The following is a 17,500-nucleotide window of genomic DNA, read 5'->3' on the forward strand; positions in this document are numbered from 1 at the left end:
AGCTTGAGCTTGAGCTTGAGCTAGCTAGCTTGAGCTTGAGCTTGAGCTAGCTAGCTAGCTTGAGCTTGAGCTAGCTAGCTTGAGCTTGAGCTAGCTAGCTTGAGCTTGAGCTAGCTAGCAAGCTTGTGCTTGAGCTAGCTAGCTAGCTTGAGCTTGAGCTTGAGCTAGCTAGCTTGAGCTTGAGCTAGCTAGCTTGAGCTTGAGCTAGCTAGCTTGAGCTTGAGCTAGCTAGCAAGCTTGTGCTTGAGCTAGCTAGCTAGCTTGAGCTTGAGCTTGAGCTAGCTGCTTGAGCTTGAGCTAGCTAGCTTGAGCTTGAGCTAGCTAGCTTGAGCTTGAGCTAGCTAGCTAGCTTGAACTTGAGCTAGCTAGCTAGCTTGAGCTTGAGCTAGCTAGCTAGCTTGAGCTTGAGCTAGCTAGCTAGCTTGAGCTTGAGCTTGAGCTAGCTAGCTTGAGCTTGAGCTTGAGCCTAGCTAGCTGGAGCTTGAGCTAGCTAGCTTGAGCTTGAGCTAGCTAGCTTGAGCTTGAGCTAGCTAGCTAGCTTGAGCTTGAGCTAGCTAGCTAGCTTGAACTTGAGCTAGCTAGCTAGCTTGAGTTTGAGCTAGCTAGCTTGAGCTTGAGCTAGCTAGCTTGAGCTTGAGCTAGCTAGCTAGCTTGAACTTGAGCTAGCTAGCTAGCTTGAGCTTGAGCTAGCTAGCTAGCTTGAGCTTGAGCTAGCTAGCTAGCTTGAGCTTGAGCTTGAGCTAGCTAGCTTGAGCTTGAGCTTGAGCTAGCTAGCTAGCTTGAGCTTGAGCTAGCTAGCTTGAGCTTGAGCTAGCTAGCTTGAGCTTGAGCTAGCTAGCTAGCTTGAGCTTGAGCTAGCTAGCTAGCTTGAACTTGAGCTAGCTAGCTAGCTTGAGCTTGAGCTAGCTAGCTAGCTTGAGCTAGCTAGCTAGCTTGAGCTTGAGCTTGAGCTTGAGCTAGCTAGCTTGAGCTTGAGCTAGCTAGCTAGCTTGAGCTTGAGCTAGCTAGCCAGCTTGAGCTTGAGCTAGCTAGCTAGCTTGAGCTTGAGCTTGAGCTAGCTAGCTTGAGCTTGAGCTTGAGCTAGCTAGCTAGCTTGAGCTTGAGCTAGCTAGCTAGCTTGAGCTTGAGCTTGAGCTAGCTAGCTTGAGCTTGAGCTTGAGCTAGCTAGCTAGCTTGAGCTTGAGCTAGCTAGCTTGAGCTTGAGCTAGCTAGCTTGAGATTGAGCTAGCTAGCTAGCTTGTGCTTGAGCTAGCTAGCTAGCTTGAGCTTGAGCTTGAGCTAGCTGGCTTGAGCTTGAGCTAGCTAGCTTGAGCTTGAGCTAGCTAGCTTGAGCTTGAGCTAGCTAGCTAGCTTGAACTTGAGCTAGCTAGCTAGCTTGAGCTTGAGCTTGAGCTAGCTAGCTAGCTTGAGCTTGAGCTAGCTAGCTAGCTTGAGCTTGAGCTTGAGCTAGCTAGCTTGAGCTTGAGCTTGAGCTAGCTAGCTAGCTTGAGCTTGAGCTAGCTAGCTTGAGCTTGAGCTAGCTAGCTTGAGCTTGAGCTAGCTAGCTAGCTTGAGCTTGAGCTAGCTAGCTAGCTTGAACTTGAGCTAGCTAGCTAGCTTGAGCTTGAGCTAGCTAGCTAGCTTGAGCTAGCTAGCTAGCTTGAGCTTGAGCTTGAGCTTGAGCTAGCTAGCTTGAGCTTGAGCTAGCTAGCTAGCTTGAGCTTGAGCTAGCTAGCTAGCTTGAGCTTGAGCTAGCTAGCTAGCTTGAGCTTGAGCTTGAGCTAGCTAGCTTGAGCTTGAGCTTGAGCTAGCTAGCTAGCTTGAGCTTGAGCTAGCTAGCTTGAGCTTGAGCTAGCTAGCTTGAGCTTGAGCTAGCTAGCTAGCTTGAGCTTGAGCTAGCTAGCTAGCTTGAGCTTGAGCTAGCTGGCTTGAGCTTGAGCTAGATAGCTTGAGCTTGAGCTAGCTAGCTAGCTTGAGCTAGCTAGCTAGAGCTCGACCTATGAAAAGCTGCGCAAACACTTATTCTATAATAATTGCGAAAATTAAAAATTTCACAAGTGAAAAGCTGCATAAACAGTAATTCTATGTGTGGGGCATTATTAGGGGGAGGTGTCTTGTCAAAATATGGCTGGACTAAAGACCTCAACCCAGATAGGGTGGAAGGCCCTATGATCGGTCCTGTTACTAATCGGTGACCGATAAAGACCTGACCAAGGCCTGTAGTAAGCTTGGTTAGGCATTACAGGAGATAACACTAAGACCGAGGGGTCTTAGAGAGCCCTCTAGCGGGGCGAATAGAGCTAGATCGAGCCTTGGGAAAGCTAGATCGAGCAGGACTGAAGCTAAAGGATAGACCGAGAGGTCTGTCTGGTCCTCCTAGAGAGGCCAAGAGAAAGTACGAGAAGCCAACTAAAGCTTGATCGGGCCTTCAGCAAGCACGACCGAGCTGTACCGGAGCTAACACTAAGACCGAGGGGTCTTAGAGAGCCCTCTAGCGGGGCGAATAGAGCTAGATCGAGCCTTGGGAAAGCTAGATCGAGCAGGACTGAAGCTAAACGATAGACCGAGAGGTCTGTCTGGTCCTCCTAGAGAGGCCAAGAGAAAAAACGAGAAGCTAACTAAAGCTTGATCGGGCCTTCAGCAAGCACGACCGAGCTGTACCGGAGCTAACACTAAGACCGAGGGGTCTTAGAGAGCCCTCTAGCGGGGCGAATAGAGCTTGATCAAGCCTTGGGCAAGCTAGATCGAGCAGGACTGAAGCTAAGCAAGAGACCGAGAGGTCTGTCTGGTCCTCCTAGAGAGGCCAAGAGAAAGTACGAGAAGCCAACTAAAGCTTGATCGGGCCTTCAGCAAGCACGACCGAGCTGTACCGGAGCTAACACTAAGACCGAGGGGTCTTAGAGAGCCCTCTAGCGGGGCGAATAGAGCTAGATCGAGCCTTGGGAAAGCTAGATCGAGCAGGACTGAAGCTAAACGATAGACCGAGAGGTCTGTCTGGTCCTCCTAGAGAGGCCAAGAGAAAGTACGAGAAGCTAACTAAAGCTTGATCGCGCCTTCAGCAAGCACGATTGAGCAAGACCGGAGCTAACACTAAGACCGAAGTGTCTTAGAGAGCCCTCTGGTGGGGCGAATAGAGCTAGATCGAGCCTTGGGAAAGCTAGATCGAGTAAGATTGAAGCTGAAAGAGTGTCAGAGGAGCAAATGAACCTCCAAAAAGTGAAAATCAAAATTTTAGAAAAAACACAAGTTAAATACTGCATGGACAGTATTTCTATGTGTGGGGCATTATTAGGGGGAGGTGTCTTGTCAAAATATGGCTGGACTAAAGACCTCAACCCGGATAGGGTGGAAGGCCCCATGATCGGTCTGTTACTAATCGGTGACCGATAAAGACCTGACCAAGGCCTGTAGTAAGCTTGGTTAGGCATTACAGGAGTTAACACTAAGACCGAGGGGTCTTAGAGAGCCCTCTAGCGGGGCGAATAGAGCTAGATCGAGCCTTGGGAAAGCTAGATCGAGCAGGACTGAAGCTAAGCAAGAGACCGAAAGGTCTGTCTGGTCCTCCTAGAGAGGCCAAGAGAAAGTACGAGAAGCTAACTAAAGCTTGATCAGGCCTTCAGCAAGCACGACCGAGCTGTACCGGAGCTAACACTAAGACCGAGGGGTCTTAGAGAGCCCTCTAGCAGGGCGAATAGATCTAGATCGAGCCTTGGGAAAGCTAGATCGAGCAGGACTGAAGCTAAACGATAGACCGAGAGGTCTGTCTGGTCCTCCTAGAGAGGCCAAGAGAAAGTACGAGAAGCTAACTAAAGCTTGATCGGGCCTTCAGCAAGCACGACCGAGCTGTACCGGAGCTAACACTAAGACCGAGGGGTCCTTAGAGAGCCCTCTAGCAGGGCGAATAGAGCTAGATCGAGCCTTGGGAAAGCTAGATCAAGCAGGACTGAAGCTAAACGATAGACCGAGAGGTCTGTCTGGTCCTCCTAGAGAGGCCAAGAGAAAGTACGAGAATCTAACTAAAGCTTGATCGGGCCTTCAGCAAGCACGACCGAGCTGTACCGGAGCTAACACTAAGACCGAGGGGTCTTAGAGAGCCCTCTAGCAGGGCGAATAGAGCTAGATCGAGCCTTGGGAAAGCTAGATCGAGCAGGACTGAAGCTAAACGATAGACCGAGAGGTCTGTCTGGTCCTCCTAGAGAGGCCAAGAGGAAGTACGAGAAGCTAACTAAAGCTTGATCGCGCCTTCAGCAAGCACGATTGAGCAAGACCGGAGCTAACACTAAGACCGAAGTGTCTTAGAGAGCCCTCTAGTGGGGCGAATAGAGCTAGATCGAGCCTTGGGAAAGCTAGATCGAGTAAGATTGAAGCTGAAAGAGTGTCAGAGGAGCAAATGAACCTCCAAAAAGTGAAAATCAAATTTTAGAAAAAAACACAAGTTAAATACTGCATGGACAGTAATTCTATGTGTGGGGCATTATTAGGGAGAGGTGTCTTGTCAAAATATGGCTGGACTAAAGACCTCAACCCGGATAGGGTGGAAGGCCCTATGATTGGTCTGTTACTAATCGGTGACCGATAAAGACCTGACCAAGGCCTGTAGTAAGCTTGGTTAGGCATTACAGAAGATAACACTAAGACCGAGGGGTCTTAGAGAGCCCTCTAGCGGGGCGAATAGAGCTTGATCAAGCCTTGGGCAAGCTAGATCGAGCAGGACTGAAGCTAAACGATAGACCGAGAGGTCTGTCTGGTCCTCCTAGAGAGGCCAAGAGAAAGTACGAGAATCTAACTAAAGCTGGGTCGGGCCTTCAGCAAGCACGACCGAGCAGTACCGGAGCTAACACTAAGACCGAGGGGTCTTAGAGAGCCCTCTAGTGGGGCGAATAGAGCTAGATCGAGCCTTGGGAAAGCTAGATCGAGCAGGACTGAAGCTAAACGATAAACCGAAAGGTCTGACGGGTCCTCATAAGAGGCATGGAGAAAGATCTGATACTAAAGTACCTCTCGGAAGTAATAAAATATGCCTGATGAAGCCGGGTATGATGTTTGTTGTTTGATGGCATTCATCGATTAGGTCTGGTGGATTCCCCATTACTCCGAGTGGTACTAGTAGAGGCTCCTACAGGGGTGAGCAAAGCGAGATCAAGCCTTAGGCAAGCTAGATCGAGCAGAACTGAAGCTGAAAAGCAAAATAAATGACAGGTCTGTCCAAATCAATAAACTTGAAATCCAGTGTGGTCACCACGGGTCACGAGGTGAATTCCTAGCGATTGTCTGCTGAACGTATAGGAAGGCCCGAAACGAACGATAATTTCATTGCACAGTGGAGATACTATACGTTCAGGAGTAGCATACATCGGGTTTGATCTATGATCATGTCTGGTCTCCGAGGATCCACCGGGTTACCAACTGGCACCGCTGTACTGGGTGTAAAACTGGGCCACCTGAAGTCCCGGGTGTAAAACTAGGTGCCTCTGTGCCAAAGTAGCGGCTTGCGTAGTGCATTATGCCTCCGGCTTGCGAAATGGTTATAAGCAATAACAACAGGACGCCGCGGGGTGTTCACTTAAAGGAGTAACGTTCTCTCAAGGGAGGGGATCTAAAAATCTTGATAAAACATTTATTCTATGCAAAATTTGTGCGCAAATTTTGCAAAGTAAAAAGCTGCACTGTAGCAAATTCTATGTGTGTAGCATTATTATGGAAGTGTTGTTTGATGGCACCTCTCTACTTGATGCACCAAAGAACTACCTTGATGGCTCATGACCGCTGGTAATCTGTCGTCGCTAGTAGTTCGGAACTGAGAACAAATATGTTCGCAAATTACAACAATTATACAGCATATTGCTGAATAAAGCAGAACCGAATAATACTCAGTGACTTTACACCAAGACTGACTAATGTCTGGATTGTATCGTCCTACTCGAGTAAGGCGAAGAAAAGCTAGAAAGATACGCTTTTCACAAAGCAGGCTTAATGCATGCAAACCAAGGAGGAAGGAGTGATGCCCCTCCTTATAATAAGCAGAACCAAATAAAGAACAGACAGCATCATCTGTACAGTGACCAAGAAGAGGTGAAACTTCTGTATGTGAAAAGGCAATTTGAGCGAGATTTATTAGCAGACTAGTATTATGTTGTTTCTAGTAGGCGAAAGCCGAAACATCAACATGTGAAAATCTGATATTAAATCCTCAATCATTTTCCCTAGTATTATACAGCTATGAGTAACCTTAATTGGACACGGCAATTATTGCTGACCGGTGAAACTTTCGCATGGGAAAGACACACACACTTCTTGACAAAGCAATAAGTATTATGCTGTTTCTAGTACGCGAAAGCAGAAACATCAGCATGTGAAAGTTGTGAAGTTGAAGAATTTTTGTGTTGAGTACGATGTTGTTACTAGTAACCATGTCGACAGCTGAGAACTGTTCTCTAACCAATAGAAGGTGAAACTTCTGTATGTGAAAAGGCAATTTGAGCGAGATTTCTTAGCAGACTAGTATTATGTTGTTTCTAGTAGGCGAAAGCCGAAACATCAACATGTGAAAATCTGATATTAAATCCTCAATCATTTTCCCTAGTATTATACAGCTACTAGTAGCCGTAATTGGTCAGGGAAACATTGTTGACCGGTGAAACTTCACATGGGAAAGACACACAAATTACTTGACAAAACAATAAGTATTATGCTGTTTCTAGTATGCGAAAGCAGAAACATCAGCATGTGAAAGTTGTGAAGTTGAAAAGTTTTTGTGTTGAGTACGGTGTTGTTACTAGTAACCATGTCGACAGCTGGAAAGCTGTTCTCTAACCAATAAAAGGTAAAACTTCTGTATCTGAAGAGGCGGCGTGATTGAGATTTTTAACAGACTAGTATTATGTTGTTTCTAGTAGGCGAGAGCCGAAACATCGACATGTGAACATCTGGTTTTTAAATCATGAGTCAATTCTCCCTAGTATGATACAGTTGTTAGCCGGTATTGGTAACAGTAGAACAGAGATTTGGAGGGCAAAACCTGCTCATGGGAAATGCTCACAGAGCGCTATCTACCAGTACACATAGTATTATGCTGTTTCTAGTACGCGCGAGCCGAAACATCAGCATGTGAAATGTGTAATCGTGGGTAACTCTAAGTGTGTAGAGTACTGTGTAGTAACTAGTAGCCATGCCAAAGCATGCATTGAAACTCTTCGTGATTTAAAAAGCTCAAAGCAAGATTGACGAGGCCGCAAGGCTATGTCTTTCTAAATTCGAACAAATCGAAAGATTGTTCAAAGTACAATTAAACTGATTGATCCTGTCAGTTGCCATATGCTTGTCTGAAAGACTAAGCCATGCATGTGCAAGCGAAGCTTGAAAAAGTGGAACCGCGAATGGCTCATTAAATCAGTTACTATCTATTAGTTGATTTGCAAGCTAAATGAATAACTGCGGTAACCCTGCAGCTAATGCATGCTGATTGTCCGACACTGTCGGAGACTTTTACAAGACTACACCGGGTGATTTGCTAAGTACAGACACATCCCGTGATGAGTCCTAGTAACTGAAAGATCCCAGATAGCTTCGGCTTGGGGACGGAACTTCCGAATTTCTGACCTATCAACCTATGATGGTAGTGTAACGGACTACCATGGTTGTGACGGGTAACGGGGAATCAGGGTTCGATTCCGGAGAGGGAGCCTTAGAAACGGCTACCACATCCAAGGAAGGCAGCAGGCACGCAAATTACCCACTCTCCGCACGAGGAGGTAGTGACTAGAAATAATGATATGAACCTTTATGGTTTGTAATCAGAATGGAATGGACTTAAAAGCTCCATTGATGAACGAGTAGAGGGCAAGTCTGGTGCCAGCAGCCGCGGTAATACCAGCCTCTACAAGCGTATGCAATAGTTGCTGCGTTTAAAAAGCTCATAGTTGGATCTGTTTGAGTAGAACGGCAACATGGTCTTCAGTTAAATCTGTTGACTCGTTCCGCTCATCCTTCGCATCGAAGAAATAGTTTGCACTTAAATGTGACGAACTGTGGAAACGGTGTTTTCACCCTGAGAAAATTAGAGTGTTCAAAGCATCCTTTGGGATCGAATAATAAAGCATGGAATAATGGAGAATGACCCGCTACTCGATTGATGCCGGTTGGCTGAGTGCGGTAATGATTGAAAGGAACAGACGGGGGCATTTGTATTGCTACGTTAGAGGTGAAATTCTTGGATCGTGGCAAGACAAACTACTGCGAAAGCATTTGCCAAGAATGTTTTCATTAATCAAGAACGAAAGTCAGAGTATTGAAGAGGATTAGATACCCTCGTAATTCTGACCATAAACTATACCAACCTACAATTTGTCAAAGTCGATCTTGACTTGGCAAGAGATTAACCGGGAAACCAAAGTTTATTGGTTCCGGGGGAAGTATGGTTGCAAAATCGAAACTTAAAGGAATTGACGGAAGGGCACCACCAGGAGTGGAGCCTGCGGCTTAATTTGACTCAACACGGGAAAACTCACCCGGTCCAGACATCTTAAGGATTGACAGATTGAATATCTTTCATGATTATATGGGCGGTGGTGCATGGCCGTTCTTAGTTAGTGGAGTGATCTGTCTGGTTAATTCCGATAACGAACGAGATCTTCTCCATCTAAATAATGAAATTCACTATATGTGAATTCAAACACTTCTTAGAGGAACTATGCGGAATTAAATACCGCAGATGAAGTGAGGCTATAACAGGTCTGTGATGCCCTTAGATGTTCTGGACTGCACGCGCGCTACACTGTGTACTTTTAGATTGAGTACTCAGCCCTTGGTCCGAAATGGACTGGGCAATCAGAGAAAAGTACAGCGCTTCAAGGGGATCGTCTGTTGTAACTTGCAGACGTGAACCAGGAATTCCTGGTACTTATGAGTCAACAACTCATAGGGATTACGTCCCTGCCCTTTGTACACACCGCCCGTCGCTACTACTGATTGGATAGTTAAGCAAGAATTGCAAATTCCTACTGTTGGGACTTCGGTCTCCGGCAACGGGATGAAGCGGATCGAGCTTAATTGTCTAGAGGAAGTAAAAGTCGTAACAAGGTTTCCGTAGGGGAACCTGCGGAAGGATCAGTGATTGATTCCTTCGGGCATGGCTGCTGGTAGAGGCCATGTCTGTAGTGCGCATGACGCTCTGTCGCTAGAGAATGCTTGGCAACCAATCTCGAATTATGTATCGAGCTCAAAAACTACTTGTGTGGATACATAGTTCAGCAGTCATGGCAAGGGACTGCTTAAAGGGAGACTAGTTAGCAAAAGCAGCCTAGCAGAACTGCAGCTATCTAGATCTCAGAAGCTGGGTTATAGAAGCCCAGCTATAGACTTGTGAATGAGAAAGGCCTAAAAAGGTCCACAAGTCGCGTGGTTAGAACCGACACGCAAAAATCCCAGCGAGTGACAGAGCGTTGCGCTGTTCAGTGGGAAAGAGTTGAGCTACTCGGGGCGCCCACTGAACTTGCTCCGAGCCAAAGGCTCGAAAAAACACAGCTTAGCCTCAGATCCTTTACATAGAAGGCTAGCTAAAATAAACTTACCTTGGACGAGGGTAAAGTTTAGTCAGTTCTTAGGGGAGAGTAATCCACAGCTTCTCGCCCTCTGAACATTCTCCCAGATATGTAGGTCTGGGAGAGTCTCCTCCTGTTCTTCGGAATCTGGAGGTAGACAAAGACAGTACGATACGATCTTGCATCGGGATGACTAACCGATAATGATCATAATCTGACAATTTTTCCGGCTTGAGGCACCGGAGTCAGATTAAAGACACATACTGAACTAAAGGCGTATGTGCAAAGCTTGTCGGAGTGTAGAGAGTCAAGCTGAGTTGACTCGTCACGTGGTGATGACAACAGCCATGTGCAAAACACTCACAACTTTATCGTCTATGTGGAAAAGGTTGCTAACAGCGCTCTCTATGAGAGGCCCTCGCATATAACTATACGAGGAAAAGGCGATAGAGTTGTTTGAATGTGGGGCAGGTTCATCGACAAGCTAAGTTGATCACATTCTTGTTGTGGCATCCTACTAGAATTGGTCACGGTCTGCACCAACTCTCCCCAAGTTGGCCAGACTTAAAACTAGAAATAAGGTTTGCAGCTATGTGAACCTAGAAACTGTAAAGGAGTTGAAAGAACTTAAAGGAATTGAAAGAGGCCTTGAGGTATATCCTCTTGGTAAAGACCCACAAAAGCTCACAAAAGTGGCTTCGAAGGGCAAAACTGGTTCATCCAAAACAATTGGAGAGCTTAAAGCAGAACCAATTCGAATGAAACACTATTGGTGAAACTTCATCATGAGAACGTCACAAGCTGATCACGCTCTATGATATGACTAGTATTATGTTGCTTCTAGTAGGCTAAGCGCAAGCCGAAACATCAACATGTGAAAGTCGTAGAATTTTGCAATCAAACTGTGGCTAGTACTGTGATGTTACTAGTAACCTGGTGTTCCGTCATATGGCCAAGAGAGCATTTGAAGGCGAAACTTCTGCATGGGAAAGCTGCATCATGATCAAAATTTTATATCGAGTATTATGTTGACGTTAGTAGGCCTTGGCCGAAAACGCAGCATGTGAAAGGTATAGATAAAAGTTATTGTTGCAGTCAGTACTGTGTAGTTACTAGTAGCTGGATTTAAGCTCAAAATGAGACACTGTTGGTGAAACTTCATCATGAGAATGTCACAAGCTGATCAAGCTCTATGATATGACTAGTATTATGTTGCTTCTAGTAGGCTAAGCGCAAGCCGAAACATCAACATGTGAAAGTCGTAGAATTTTGCGATCAAATTGTGGCTAGTACTGTGATGTTACTAGTAACCTTGTGTTACGTCATATGGCCAAGAGAGCATTTGAAGGCGAAACTTCTGCATGGGGAAGCTGCATCATGAACAAAAGTTTATATCGAGTATTATGTTGACATTAGTAGGCCCTGGCCGAAAGCGCAGCATGTGAAAGGTATAGATAAAAGTTATCGTTGCAGTCAGTACTGTGTAGTTACTAGTAGCTGGATTTAAGCTCGAAATGAGACACTGTTGGTGAAACTTCATCATGAGAACGTCACAAGCTGATCACGCTCCATGATATGACTAGTATTATGTTGCTTCTAGTAGGCTAAGCGCAAGCCGAAACATCAACATGTGAAAGTCGTAGAATTTTGCGATCAAATTGTGGCTAGTACTGTGATGTTACTAGTAACCTTGTGTTACGTCATATGGCCAAGAGAGCATTTGAAGGCGAAACTTCTGCATGGGGAAGCTGCATCATGAACAAAAGTTTATATCGAGTATTATGTTGACGTTAGTAGGCCCTGGCCGAAAGCGCAGCATGTGAAAGGTATAGATAAAAGTTAGCGTTGCAGTCAGTACTGTGTAGTTACTAGTAGCTGGATTTAAGCTCGAAATGAGACACTGTTGGTGAAACTTCATCATGAGAACGTCACAAGCTGATCACGCTCTATGATATGACTAGTATTATGTTGCTTCTAGTAGGCTAAGCGCAAGCCGAAACATCAACATGTGAAAGTCGTAGAATTTTGCAATCAAACTGTGGCTAGTACTGTGATGTTACTAGTAACCTTTTCTTACGTCATATGGCCAAGAGAGCATTTGAAGGCGAAACTTCTGCATGGGGAAGCTGCATCATGAACAAAAGTTTATATCGAGTATTATGTTGACGTTAGTAGGCCCTGGCCGAAAGCGCAGCATGTGAAAGGTATAGATAAAAGTTATCGTTGCAGTCAGTACTGTGTAGTTACTAGTAGCTGGATTTAAGCTCGAAGTGAGACACTGTTGGTGAAACTTCATCATGAGAACGTCACAAGCTGATCACGCTCTATGATATGACTAGTATTATGTTGCTTATAGTAGGCTAAGCGCAAGCCGAAACATCAACATGTGAAAGTCGTAGAATTTTGCGATCAAACTGTGGCTAGTACTTTGATGATGCTTGTAGCCAACCGAATTGGTTGAAAAGCCCAATAAGTAAGCTAACTTGGGAGAGCTTGTTGGAAACCAAATGCTACTAGATTGGTCCAAATACATCCTTCAACAGGGGATCACTTGGCTCGCTTTACGAAGAGGAGCACAGCTATATGTGTTAATTCGGTATGAATCGCAAGATTTGTTTACCGACCTCTCTAACGCAAAAGGCGGTCTCGGCTTCGGCTGTTGACTGCGTCCGATTCAGGGTTATATAACTCTCGATTGAACACATTGATGTTCTATTGTTGGTGCTTCCAATAAAATTGGAACACTTAAAGCAGAACCGATTCAAATAATAGCATTCTGATCAATGATTGCATTCCTTGATCAAGAACTGCTGGAGTCATTGTGATGGCGAATTTTCTTCATAAGAAAATTGCAAAGAGACGGAACTTAATGAGACTAGTATTATGTTGTTTCTAGTAAGCGGAAGCTGAAACAGCAACATGTGAAAATCAAGTTTTGTTCAATGATCTCGAGGCGATAAGTACTATGAAGCAACTAGTAGCCTAAGCATGACTCAGATTTGAGACAGTCAAAAAGACTGGCGAAACTTCTTCACATGAAAGTTACATAGAGAACTACAAATGTATACAGCGAGTATTATGTTGTTTCTAGTAGGCGAAAGCTGAAACATCAACATGTGAAAGTTGTCTGCAAACTGTAGAACGATATGTGATTAGTACTGTGCTGTTACTAGTAGCCAGTCTGACTGTAGAAGCCAAGACAAAGGGAAACTAATGCATCTGAAAAGGACAAGTTATGGAAAGGTATGCACGATAAGTATTATGTTGTTTCTAGTAAGCGGCAGCTGAAACATCAACATGTGAACGTCGTTGTGTACAGTAACCTAGAACTATATAGTCCTTAGTAACGTGCATTTACTAGTACCTGTAATTGGTATTCAGACTCAGGCAGTTTGGAATAGTTTGGCAAAGATGCACCAGAGAAAACTGGGATTTGATACAGAAATTGTTGAATACAAGTATTATGCTGCTTCTAGTAGGTTGAATCCGAAACATCAGCATGTGAAAATTGAAAACATTTCTGGTTCGAATTGTCACAAGTATTTGGTGATCTGAGTAGCCAAACTCACTACAACGCCAATTGAAGGCAAAAATTCTCAACGGGAAAAGCTATTCTCATTGAATGAGCTAACAAGACGAGTATTATGTTGCTTCTAGTAGGCGAAAGCCAAAACATCAACATGTGAAAGTCTTGCTGAACAAATTTAATGTTGTTGAGCTCAGTACCGTGTGAATTAGTAGCCATAATTGGCGAGCGAAAATTGAACTGGCGAAACTTCGTCTTTGGAAAATTGCAGATGCCGAGCACTTATTTTGCAACGAGTATTATGTTGACTGTAGTAAGCGAAAGCCGAAACAGCAACATGTGAAAGCTGTTGAAATTTGTGGTCATTTTGCAATAAGTACAAGGAGTGTAACTAGTAGCCAGGTCAAAATTTGGGATAAGAATGAGCAAAAATTCTGCATGAGAACAGTTGAAATTATGAAACTAAATTACAAAGACTAGTATTATGTTGTTTCGAGTACGCGAAAGCGGAAACATCAACATGTGAACGTTTGTAACGAAGTTTCGTTAATTTTCAGCCTAGTACTGAGCAAGAACGAGTAGCCTCATCTCCAATCCCACGCAAAATGTAGTGAAATATGTGAGTGAACCTTATTCACGGTGAGGGTTTCCCGAGGTCTGTATTGCAGCGAGTATTATGTTGCTTCTAGTAAGCGAAAGCTGAAACAACAACATTTGAAAGTTGGAATTAATGACTGAATGGAAACTTCGACCTGTGTTTGATAGTAGTAGCGAACAAAACTGCTGAATCGGTTTCTGTCTCATATTGGTCAGTGAACCAATTAAGAGACAATCAACTACATAACCTGAATTGGGCGAGAGAACCCCCTTAACTTAAGCATATCAGTAAGGGGAGGAAAAGAAATCAACTGAGAATCCCTTAGTAATGGCGAATGAACAGGGAAAAGCTCATCGGGAAGAGAAATGGCAACATTTCTCGGTGTCCGGTATGGTTTGATGCTAGACTGGTGAATTTGTCCTGATGTCTACTGGAAAGTAGCATCAAAGAAGGTGAAAATCCTGTAAAGGTCATTTTCGATACCAGTCATAATGGCTCATTCCTATGAGTAGAGTTGTTTGAAAGTGCAACTCGAAGCTGGAGATATGTCTCTCCAAAAGCTAATTATAAAGCGAGACCGATAGTAAACAAGTACCGTGAGGGAAAGTTGAAAAGCACTCTGAAGAGAGAGTGAAAAGTACGTGAAACTGTTGAAGGGGAACTGGAGTGAGCGTTACCATACTCAATGCCTTGATATTATATTCTCGGCTACCGAGTAGTGTAGTTGTCGTCTTTTGGCAAATCTTGTTAATGAATCGAGCAGAAGTTTTCCTCGGAATTCTTCTTGTTGATTCTAAACAAAATGAGATAAATTGATCTTGATTGCCTGTCTGACCTCAACTTCCTATTCAATGCTCTCTACAGCCCGTCTTGAAACACGGACCAAGGAGTGTGAGTTGCTTGCAAGTGTTGTCGCTCATTGAAAGCGCACACGCGAAATGAAAGTGAACAGTGTAATTTTTATGAATTGCACTACTTTGTGTGGTGAGGGCGCCGATTCGGTGTCCCGCAACCACGGACGGTTTTGCTCTTATTGCATGACTGATCCAGAGCAAGTAGCACACGACCCGAAAGATGGTGATCTATGCTTGGGCAGGGCGAAGCCACGGGAAACCATGGTGGAAGCCCGAAGCGGTTCTGACGTGCAAATCGATCGTCTGACCTGAGCATAGGGGCGAAAGACTAATCGAACCATCTAGTAGCTGGTTTCCTCCGAAGTTTCCCTCAGGATAGCAAAAGCTTGAGCAAGATTGAAAAATCTTCGCAAAGCAATTTCATCGGTTAAAGCGAATGATTAGAGGAATGGGGGAAAATTTTTCCTTCACCTATTCTCAAACTATAAATCGGTGAGATGTCCTTGTGACTTAATTGCACTTGGACTATGAATGCAAGCTTTTTGTGGGCCGCTTTTGGTAAGCAGAACCGGCGATGTGGGATGAACCAAAAGTTGGGTTAAGGCGCCTAACTACTTGCTCATGAGTCACCACAAAAGGTGTTGATTGATACTGACAGCAGGACGGTGGTCATGGAAGTTGAAATCCGCTAAGGAGTGTGTAACAACTCACCTGCCGAATCAATCAGCCCTGAAAATGGATGGCACTAGAGCTCGTGGCCTATACCCAACCATGAATATCAATATCTAACGCAAGTTAGATTAGAGAAAAAGAGCCTCACCAGCTCAAAAATGATATTCATGTGTAGGAGGACACATTGATTGCGCTAAAGTATGCACGCAAGTGTATGCGCGAAGCGATCAATGGAGCAGATCTTGGTGGAAGTAGCAAGTACTCAAATGAGAACTTTGAGGACTGAAGCGGGAAAGGCTTTCATGTGAACAGCGTTTGCACATGAGTTAGTCGATTCTAAAAGACAGGCTAATGCCAAAGTCTTGAATAGTGGTTTCTTGAAAACTGCTGAGTCTCGAAAGAGCATCGGGTTAAAATTCCCGAACTTACTCTCCTGGCATTGAGACGGCAACGTCATTGAGGTCGAACTTTGTCATTGGGACCTTGGGGAAGAGTTATCTTTTCTTTATAACACGTTGTAGAGTCCTTGGAATTGATTCAATCAGAGATAAGGCTCGAAGCGTGCAAGAGCACAGCAGCATTTGCTGTGTCCCAATTGTTCCTGGTGGCACATAAAAGTTTGGCTTAGCAGATGTCAGGAGAGTGAATCGTACCGATTACCGCATCAGGTCCCCAAGGTGAAAAGCCTCTGGTCTTGGAACAGTGTAGATAAGGGAAGTCGGCAAAATAGATCCGTACCTTCGGAAGAAGGATTGGCTCTGAGGAGTGGGTGTAACAAGCCTTTAGTTTGACGCTTCGGTCTGCTAAAGCGTGCGATGGCCTTCGGGTTGTTGGCGTTTGGTTTGACTGCTAGCTGATATGCTTTAGGTCTATTCTGTTGCACAAAAAACACTCGAACTCTGAACTGGTTCGGACAAGGGGAATCCGACTGTTTAATTAAAACAAAGCATTGCGATGGCTGGTGAAACGGTGTTGACGCAATGTGATTTCTGCCCAGTGCTCTGAATGTCAAAGTGAAGAAATTCAAATAAGCGCGGGTAAACGGCGGGAGTAACTATGACTCTCTTGGCGGGAGTAACTATGACTCTCTTAACTATGACTCTCTTAGGCGGGAGTATCTATTACTCTCTTAAGTAGTGATGATTAGTTGACTGTGTGCAACCTCCACGAGGTCTCGCTGGAAACTGCCATTCGTGGCTGAGCTAAGCACACCATCAATAGTCCCCGGAATGGACAAACCTTAAAAACTTGCCCAGTGGAAGGAAAACCACTCAACAAACCACGGTTTCGGAGTCATACCAAAACAAAGACTGTCCGTGGAAGGCAAACCACTAAAACCACGGTTTCGGAGTCACACCAAAACAAAGACTGTCCGTGGAAGGCGAACCACTAAAAACCACGGTTTCGGAGTCATACCAGAACAAAGGCTGTCCGGTGAAGTGTGCTGACCACCTTAAAAGTTCGCCAACCACTTTGGGTAAAACCAAAGTCTGTACCTCGGTACAGTAGTCCCAACGATGAAGACAATCAATGAGAAAGATCTGGCCTCAGCCAGACAAGACAGTGTGAGCACCAGTAGTTGTGGAGACGTGGCCTCCAAGTGGACCTGCGACATCTGCGGACAGGGTCCGTTCAGGAGTGAGCTCGGCCTGAAGCAGCACAAGACCAGAAGTCACAAGTCAGGGGCATCACAGACGAAAGCATCACAGGGAGCACATGCGGGCAGGGCTCCCACCCAGGAACCCGTGAGTGGCCAAGCAACAGCCCCCAACTGGTGCTGCTCAATCTGTGGTGCTGGACCCTTCAAAGGACAGACTGGTCTCTCACTTCACACCAAAAGCAGGCACCCAGATACATACCACCAGATGCAGGCCCAGAAGACAGGCAGATCTAATGCAAGGTGGACTCTTGAGGAAATGGCTCTGGTCAGAGAAGCGATGAGGGGCCTTGATCCCGCATCCCAGAAGCAAGAGAATGAGCAACTGGCAAGACTGTTCCCCCATCGATCCGCTGAGGCATTCAAGGGCTTGAGAAAGAACCAACAGTTTGTGGCAATGATGCAGGAACATGACAGGGAGGAAAACACTGTGCAGGAAGACAGACCAAGACACTGTCTTGAGACGGGCATCGACCTTGAGATGCTGGCTCTTCCTCCTCCGGGTGAATGGCACAGAATGACGGACGACGATCTCACCCAGTACGTCGAGAGAGAGGGACAGATGTGGCTACAAACCCTTGCACAAGAACCAGGGAAGAATGGGGGACAGAGGGCTCACAAACATCCTAGACGATCCAAGAAGGGCATGAGACGGCACCAGTATGCAAGACTGCA

At 45.3% G+C, this 17,500-nt stretch overlaps 2 pseudogenes; both read left to right on the forward strand.

The window, feature by feature from the left end:
- Positions 1-12,049: 12,049 nt before the first annotated feature.
- Positions 12,050-12,201, forward strand: LOC142358267 (5.8S ribosomal RNA; annotated as a pseudogene).
- Positions 12,202-13,884: 1,683 nt separating this feature from the next.
- Positions 13,885-17,500, forward strand: part of LOC142358268 (large subunit ribosomal RNA) — a 7,323-nt pseudogene continuing 3,707 nt past the window's right edge.

Source organism: Convolutriloba macropyga, unplaced genomic scaffold, assembly GCF_964194025.1.
Source record: "Convolutriloba macropyga unplaced genomic scaffold, txConMacr16.3 SCAFFOLD_2692, whole genome shotgun sequence".
NCBI lineage: Eukaryota > Metazoa > Xenacoelomorpha > Acoela > Convolutidae > Convolutriloba > Convolutriloba macropyga.